This window comes from Terrapene carolina, unplaced genomic scaffold (genome assembly GCF_002925995.2).
Source record: "Terrapene carolina triunguis isolate 2854851 unplaced genomic scaffold, T_m_triunguis-2.0 Scaffold211, whole genome shotgun sequence".
Classification (NCBI taxonomy): Eukaryota; Metazoa; Chordata; order Testudines; family Emydidae; genus Terrapene; species Terrapene triunguis.
The window spans coordinates 36,794,458-36,803,533 of NW_020664562.1; positions in this window are offsets into that span (position 1 = coordinate 36,794,458).

Genomic DNA, 9,076 nt, shown 5'->3' on the forward strand with positions numbered 1-9,076 from the left:
TGTAAAGTTAAAAGCTACCACTTTTGTGTGATATGATAACACACAATGCAGCCTGCATAATGCTCTACAAGAGCACTAATGGATGCACAGATTCCTGCTGATGTCTTATGATCCTGGTACACTGATCCGTACGCCAAGGCAGCTATGTTGGCTTCTGCAATAAAAACAGCAAAGTAACAGTCTTGATAGTGAAATAAAGAAAAGTTGGGGAAAGAAATGTTTTATTCTCACGAGCATTTATACAGACTATGGAGTTTAAGTACTTTACCTCTGGGTCTGAATCTGAATTTTATGATTGATGCCAATCAATTTTTCAAGCTTGAAACGAGGCTTTTAAGCAAGTTTCACATTGAAACTGATTACTGGGTCAACAGACTTCATAGAGCTTAAATTCTATAATAGCAAAGAATATATTAACTGCTTAATTACAGTTATTGATGCTGGACTTCTAGAATCAGCTAACTGTACATGAAGTGGTGTGCAGCATTATGTGGATGAGTGCTGGGAGAATGTCAAATAAAATAGCTGTTTTTAGACTCCCATTCTCAAATGATTTATAATACAGGCATCTAATTTGGTTGTGGGAAGATGCCATAAGGTACTTACCCGTGGGTACTACTTTTTCTCTGACATGCCCTACCAGAATCTTCTACCAAAGTTATTAACAGATGAAATATGCAGCTCTTGAAAAGGGAGAGATCTTCTTGGATGCCATAGCCAAATACGTTGTTTTCCCTGACTGTTAAGTCTAATGATAAACCATTGGACCCATAGGACTGAAGACCTTTGCATGTACTCCTGGCTGTGTTGCTGATAGTAGTTGTCGAGCAATAAGCTTCTGGGACCTGAAAATGAAGCAGATAGGGTAAAAAGCCGGTAGTATTTCCTTAGGGAGAAAAAATGTTGTTTCTGTTTTGCAGACCACTTTCATTAGAATGACTAATAAGAAAGTGGCCCTGTATAAAGCTAGGACAAAATTCAAATGTTGTATTGGCCGTCTGCAAGGCTGCCTGAAGCCCATATGGCATGATGATTTAATTCTACTTTGTTCACAGGTGAACTTTCAGTTCCATTGTAAAGATTGCTGTTCCTTCAGAACAAATCTTTGTCATGGCTTAAAGCTATTTTCATTTTGCCTTCAGCAAGCTTTAAGTTTTATATAGAATAAGAATAAAAGAGCAGTGATTTCTGTTCTTGTCACTAGTGAAGTAGTTGCAGTGCACACTGCTCTTATAAACAACTGGCCATCTGCTCAGAGTCCTGGGGACTATTAGAGCGCTTCCAGGGTAAGATGCATTGGCACTCAGAAGAGGCTTGCAGAATACCACACATCTGCACTACTTGGTTTAGCCTAAGGACACAAAAAAGCGGCGGTCGCACTTTGACTTGCTGTAGCCTCATAGGCCACACTTCCACATGAGAAGTCAGTGCTCTCTATCAACATTCCCACTTGCTGCTGGCTGGAAATTCAGTGGAACCTGCAGGTGTTCAGCATCTATGACATGCATTTTAGACACTGAAGAATGAGAATTCTAGCTAAATTTGAGGCTTATAGTCTACCAGGGTTTCAGGCAGCAAGGTCATTATATGACAGCTTCTATTCAAAGATCAAAGTATTGTTTGCTGGCCGCTGTGCTTTTGAGCTGAAAAGAAACTAATGTGCTATGTGGCCTTGCATGTACTTGTCTTTTAAATGTATTTAGCAGTGACTATAAATACTAAAGGTTTTTCATTTTTTTCAGCTCTGCTGCAAAACAGTGCTGGACATATACCTGTTACGCATGTGTGAACAGTTTAAAATGAAATAAGGCCATTCTTTATTGGATATAATGACATAAAACTACTTCTGTTTCTGAGAAAATTTGTCTGTGCACCAAATTGTGTAAACATTTGAAATAAGTTTGGCTGTTAGTGTTAGACAGGGCCACCATGCTGCTTAATAGTGCCAAGTGTGGGTGGCTTTACTCTTGCCAATGTTGGCACTCTCACTTTCATAAACACTGAATTTTCCCAGTGTTTAATGGTGGAGAGAGAATACAAGTGACATGGGATTGGTCATAGTCTATTGCAGTTGAGCTAAATTAACATGTGATCAGTATATTAAGCAGCCTTTAAGATGTGCACTTCAGAGAGTTCACATTGCCTGTTGTAATTTACTCTTTATACAGAACACAGAATAAAAATAAAGACTTGTCTGTTCTCGCTCTGATCACAAGGCAACAGTTGCCCGGTTTTTAAAGTCAAATTGATTAAATCCAAAATGAAATACTGGAATTACAAGATAAAATGGCAATGAGAAACTTGCATTGCTGCATAGAAGATTAACTTTTTAACCATAGATATTTAAGACCGTTAAGGAGAAAAGAGGCTGAATTGTCCATTGCTGGTGGTGATATAAGAGAAACATGCAGTTTTTTTCTTTTTTTTAATTTCCCCTTCAAGGTCCTTCCTCGTAATATCACCACAAGTCACCATCTTTTTGTTCTGTGTTTGTATATTAGAATGGGGTCCTGGTCCATGACCTGGTTTCCTAGGTGATAATACAAATCTGTTCCAGAGTTCAAATAGCTTTATGTTGTACTCAAGAAAAAATATGCTTCATCAGTAGCAGCACAAATGTGATGGTGATCTTCTCCCTTGTTGCAAATTTGTGTGAAACTTCACTGAGCAAGCAAGTTCTTTGGGAATGAAACGACCAATTTATTGCTGCATTCGTTTTCAATTGCTATGACTGTCTCCATCTTTAGCTATGGTTTGGCCATCCTAACTGCAACAATAAAATGAATATTGAAAGTGATCCTAGTGATCTTAAAACACTTGCTTATCATGACTCCCAGGATCAAATGGGGGGGGAGAGAGGGGGAGATCCAGGTTCCTTCCACTGATATCTGTGGGGATTAGAGGGAATATTCTGATCAGTGCTAATGGGTTTTGGGCATAAATACCTTGCATGTCAGTGGGAGTATACACCCCCAAACACAAGTGGTGGGCTAGTAGTAATTATGTAGATACATTGGCATAGGTGGGGTGGGGAAGCTTGCTTTCTGCCTTTCCTTCGTCTGTATATTGTGGATAACTTCTGCACCATGTTTTATGACAATTAGAGTGAAGTGTTTTGACAATAAGGGTAAGTAGCATCTGTCATCAAGGGAGCACAATACACTTTACAGTATCATAAATAGCCTTAGAAGAGTAGAAATAACATTCCAATTGTACCATGCAGACATGCTAAGGGGCTTGGCCGGAGTGACACAGTGAGTTGGGGTTAGAACTTGTCTCCTAACTCCCGGTACTGGGCTTTATATTAAGTTATAGTCATAACAAAGAGAAACTTTGTGAAGCCCTTGACACAGAGAATTAATGTCAAGCTGTGTAGTTCCTCTGCTAAGGCTTGTGATTGCCTGATCTTTTGTATTGGAGTGCTGGTGATGGAGCCATTACAAAGCTTTGTGAAGATTTCCCCAGCAATAAAGCACATCACTTTAATTTCCAAATTAAAAAGACTGGAAGAGTTGTTTAGAACTGCCCTGTCCCCATTTTTTTCATTGCAGAGCAGCCTAAAATATGCATAGGAAAGACTTTGAACCCTTGTATGATCTGAGTGGCTTTGAACTTTTTGCTGATGGCCATTATCTGTTAAGTGATATAAAATGAGGCTTCTTTTTGTGTGTGTACTCTATGCTATTCCAATGTGCCTTTTTGTGGTACAGTTATTTTGCTGAAACGTTTCTGGAGCTTCTAATTGTGTGTAATCCATTTTCCTGTTCCCAGATTTCCTTCCAGCTCTGGAAAATTGCCTCTCCAAATGACGTAGAACCCCCTACCTCTTAAAGGCCAGCAGACTCCAGATCTCCCGAACGTTAGTTCAAGCCCGAATTAGGTGCAGAAAGGAGACAATGAGGACAAGGTTACTTATTTTTGCTTCAGTGGCAATTGGCAGATGTTCAAAAATAGACTTTAGAGCTGCCAGACAAGCTTTGTGGTATATTGGATTGAGTTGTCATTCATTGATCAGATAGTAAAACCTTAGGTCAAATGTCTTTAAAAGTGGTTGTAAACTTTTCTACCTTATAAAGGACCTTTCATCATTGGGGGAAGAATAAATTACCAATTCTAATTTTGAAGTTCAGTGATTTACTGCAGAGTAGCAGAAACGTGTAGCACTGAAATAGTAATGTTTGAGAAGAGACTGGTTACTTGTGATCAGACTATTGTACAATTTAGAGATGGGAAAACATCAGCTGGAATTTTTCAGGCCACCCACTGTAAAGGTAGGTTATAGATAGGATAAAATATTAAATGGATACTATGCCTGATGTTAACCAAAAGGCCAAGGAGGAGCAATTGTTGAGGTAGTCGGTTTGGTCACATTAAGTCTTGTCTACACAAGGGAATTACTGATTTAGTTAAATTGGGGCAACTCCCTTGTGTAGACACTCTTCCTTCAGTTAGAGTACAGACCTTAGGCCTAACGCTGCAGCTTCTATTATTATTATGCCATTCATCTGGAACAATATGTACTATAGCAGTTTGTGTACATTTTTGTCAGTTTTATTCCTCCCTCAGGCTTACTTGTTATAGACTTGTTGATTTATACCAAAGCACTTTTTTTAATATATCAGTTTTGCTACCCAAATTTAGAACTAGGTGTTCTAAAAAAAGACTAATAAATATGATGGAAATAGACTTTATTCAAGAATGTAGTTGTATCTATGACAACTGGCTAGATTTACTTTATTTGTATGTAACCTATTTTCATGAGCCTAAGTTATATTCATGTTCATTAAGATGCCATGATTGGTTGTATGAAAGTAACATATGCACATTTCTAATCGTATGACAGAGAAGGAATTTGATGCAAGACTCTTAACTGAGTCTTCTTCTCAGCCCAGGAATAAAGAGGAACAAGATGACAGTTTTTCAGAAAGGATTGTAGTTTAAAGCCAAATTTATTTGAAACCCTGCAGGAACCATTTCAGAGGTGATCATCATTTGGCTATTTTAATTCTAAGACTAAAATTTGCTTTAAAATGGTTTAGAATAAATATTTGTACAAAACTTAGCTCAGCCTTTTTGATAATTTGGACATGGAAAACAAAATAGTGTCTGAAACTAGGCCCTATATATATTATATTTTAATATATAAAAATAAAAAATCATGTATGCATGCACACACACCTCACAATATAATAAGTATATAGGTATAGACAGACAATGTCCTGCTTGAATACAATAAATGACTTAAATCTTGCAGGCATTGGAGCCTAATTCTGCTGCTAATCTGTACAGCAACCGGAAGGGTGCTCCACCTAAGAAGTGGCTGCAGGCTCAGTACCATGGACCTTAGTTTGAACTTCACTTCTCTCTTTTCCAATTTAAAAAAAAAGCTAAATAACTTACATATTGAAAATTAGCTATTTCACATGCACAGCCACTAATTTCATAAAATGAATTCCTAGGTACAAGCAATATCAAAATATTAGACTGATGTATAAGACCATAAGATAGTATTTTGTTGCTAATTATTTTCTATTGTTTTGATGCTTGACTACAGACCAAGTGTAATGACTATAGGGAAATGTGTGTGATTGTGTTTCATGCAAAATCCACAGGAATGTCATGACAGATCTTTTGATGTTGAAAACAGATGTGATAGAAACTTGCCATTATGGACCCTATGTTGACAAAGAGGCAATAGTTGGAATAAAAAGTCTTTTTGAAAATCTGCAGACAAATAAAGGGCTTCCTCCCTGACCTGCAAGAGTTACTTGAGTTTAGGTCCTTCACTTCTGAGTACGGATGCTATGTTGGTCTCAGTGGAAAAAGCTATGAGGATTGTTTCATCAGTAAATTAGAAAATAGCATTTCAACAGAGACAGTTTGGGATAGTATTGAAATAGTTGCAATGCAACAAGCTATAATCTTAATCCATTTGTTGAAGCACTTGCTTTACCTGCCTTGAAAGGGGAACTGCTGTTATAAATGGTGAGTAAAGAAGGTCAAAGGAATGCATTAAAGGTAAGTCAAAAATCTGAACTACTTAGATCTGTTTGAAATGTCTACATTTAAAAAAAACAAAAAACAAAAAAACCTCGTATTAAAAACTCAATCTGTGGCTGTAGCCCAGAACGTGTGATCAGTCATACGGTAGCTAACAAGTCAGTATCGAATGGAAAAGAAGATTATGTGAACAAAGCAACGTAGTTTTCAAATTTCCAAGATTTTTAAGTGAATAAAATCATAGAATGTATAGAAAATATTTTAAAATCTGTATCTAGACTATTTTAATAAACAGTCAAACATTTTGCTGTTGGCAGATTCTTGTTGCCTGTTTCTTCATTCCTGGAAACTATTCCTCCTACCTGCCATTGGTTCACCCAAAAAGTCAATCTGACTTTTGCTTAGTGAGTCATATAACCTGCTGCAAAAATGTAGTAGGAAGCCCTTTCTCCAGTTACCCATGTACACATCTGTAACACAGTGGGCAATAGCACCACTATAGTTAAAGTTGAGACTGGTGTACTGCTTAACCGGGGCAAAAGAAAAAATCAGCGAAGTGCTAAAATTGTGTCTAATTCGATTGCCTTGAAGTGAACTGTGCTTCAGCAAGGCTCAGGGTGTGGTGTAAAGCTGGAGTTTGAGCGTGGCATTTTAGTGTCCCTTAAAAATATAAAGACCATGTGACCTTAATTTTACAGTGGTTTTTTTGCTCATACTTGGGACTCAAAATGGTGATTCTGATTCACCCATGGCCCTGAGGATGTCACATTGGCCACAGCTGTGTGCTGATTGGGCTGTGGGTAGAGAACCACTGGTTTAGAGACCGAGAGGGCAGTTGAGAAATGGATTTCTTTGTATCTGTCCATGTACAGGTGCAAGTAGACAAGTGCCCAGAGCCATCTAGAAGCCAGGACTGGTAGTTTCTGAGCAGATCAGTGTTCTCACATGGGCTGGAGAGTAAGTTTCCATGGTAGATGGAGTCATAATTGGAGAACTGAGCCAATCAGCACTCAGGGAGAGAAGCTATAAAATAGGAGTATGAGACCACCCAGTGGGCTCCCTGTATGATCCTAATGAGATGATACATAATGGTGTCTCCTGGAGTCAGAGGCCAGGTCCCAATGCCTGTGATGACTTTGCCAGGGTCTTGCACCCAGTAGCACAGCACCTGGGGTCCTCCATAGGATCAAGCCCTTAATACCGTACATGACCTATTTGTGCCATATTTATGAAGCTTGACCTCAAAAGTTAGAATCGGGGGAAAATATCCTCCTTGATATAGCAAAACAGCCTTTAACTCAAAGTTTTAGGTAGAGGGTCCACCATGGATTCAGCATAGTTATTTAAAATGTTTTAAGAGATTATCATAAATTTAGGCTTTAACATAATTAGCATTCAATTCAGATTTCATTTTAAATAGGTTTATTTTTTAATCTAAAATTTAAATAAAAAATCCAATTGAAAAAAAAAATTTTTTTCAAAAAATTTTTTTTTTTTTTTTTTAACATCACCCTGGTCAGGGTGGTTCCTCCTTCTCTCCTTATGGTTCTGCTCCATCAGAGAAGTAGCCCCTTCAGTGGTGATCCCTTATGCAAATAAGGGACAGTCCTCAAAACGGAGAAGAGTGCTAAGGGGCAGGGAGGGAGCCCCTTCCCCTGACACTCCCTCTGTCACATTCTGGGGTGCAATCCAGGCCAGTGAGGGGTTGTCACCACCTCCCTGTAGGCCTGGCTGCCTCAAAATGTCTTGCCGCTGCCACACCCAACCTGGGCCACTACCAGCATGTAGGTCACACCTTGAGTATCTGGGCATGGCTGTAGCTGGTCCAACAGCTCTGACCCCAGCAACCTGTCAGCAACACTCCAGTCGCACTCTGGCTTCCACCAGACTTAGTTACAACCTGCAGGTGACCCCAATGCACTCCCAGTCCTGGATTTCCCCAAAAATGTGTTCTGCGATGTCCAGCCCTCTCCTGGACAGCAGACATTATGGTTTATTGCTCCTGTAAAGAGTCAGTATTCAACAATTTGTTAATTTAACTGAAGTTACCAAACAGCACTGGATTGGTTTAGATTAAAAATAAAACAATTTTATTAGCAAAAGATAAGATTGTAAGTGAATTCAAGTATGAAATAAAATGAGAAATTGTTACAAGCAAATAAAAATGAAACCACATGTCTAAAACTTAAGCTAGCAAATTTTGGTTGAAGGCTTTGTTTTAAGGTGGCCTTTCTCACCCCCAGTCTTCCAGCAATAGGGGACTGACCCTTTCCTTGGTTAGGATCTCGCAAAGGTGCTTGTGCCTTTGTTGTCTTAGGTGAAAGATATAGCTTGGGGGTGTCTACCCCATTCTTTTACCTTTGAAGTGGATTTACCTTGAACCTTTGAAGTGGATTCTTCTGAGGGTCACTCTTCAAAGTAAAGTTCATTCCATCAGTAAAGAAGGAGACATGGAGTCTGGTGGTGAAGCAGGCTCCATGCTTTCTTCCCCTACTTGTGTTTGCTGAAATCCAAATTGTTCTGTTTCCTGCCATCATCTTCCACTACTGTCTTGAAGACCCTGTTTACATCTTATACGTAAACTGAGGTAAACTCACACTTCTTTACTTAGAACAGGCTTGTTTAACAACTTTTGCCTTGGCAGAGCTGGTTGGTTTTGGAACATGTGCTAATATCAGATGGGGAATTCACAACTTTACATATAATGTTGCTACATACATTTCACCATGATAATTTGACCAGCGAGTTACTAATTTTCAAACGATACCTCACAAGGCATAGTTTGTACAAAGATTATTACAGTGATGTGTAGGGTGTGAATACAGGGATGCTTTTGATCACAGTCTCCCTCCCCTAAAATAATTTGAGCCCTCAAAGATGGGGGGCACCGTCTAAAGTTGATGAGAGGGGGTTGTGTGGATCTGCCCTCTGTATTTCTTCGTTTTCAAAGGTTTCAGTTTAGCCACGTTCTGCACAGGTATGAGGCAGGGATGGGCAGCCTTTACCCCACATCAATGGTGATCGCACCCCTCCTCTCCCACCCTGCTTTGTGTCTGTAGTAGTCCCCCACACAAGT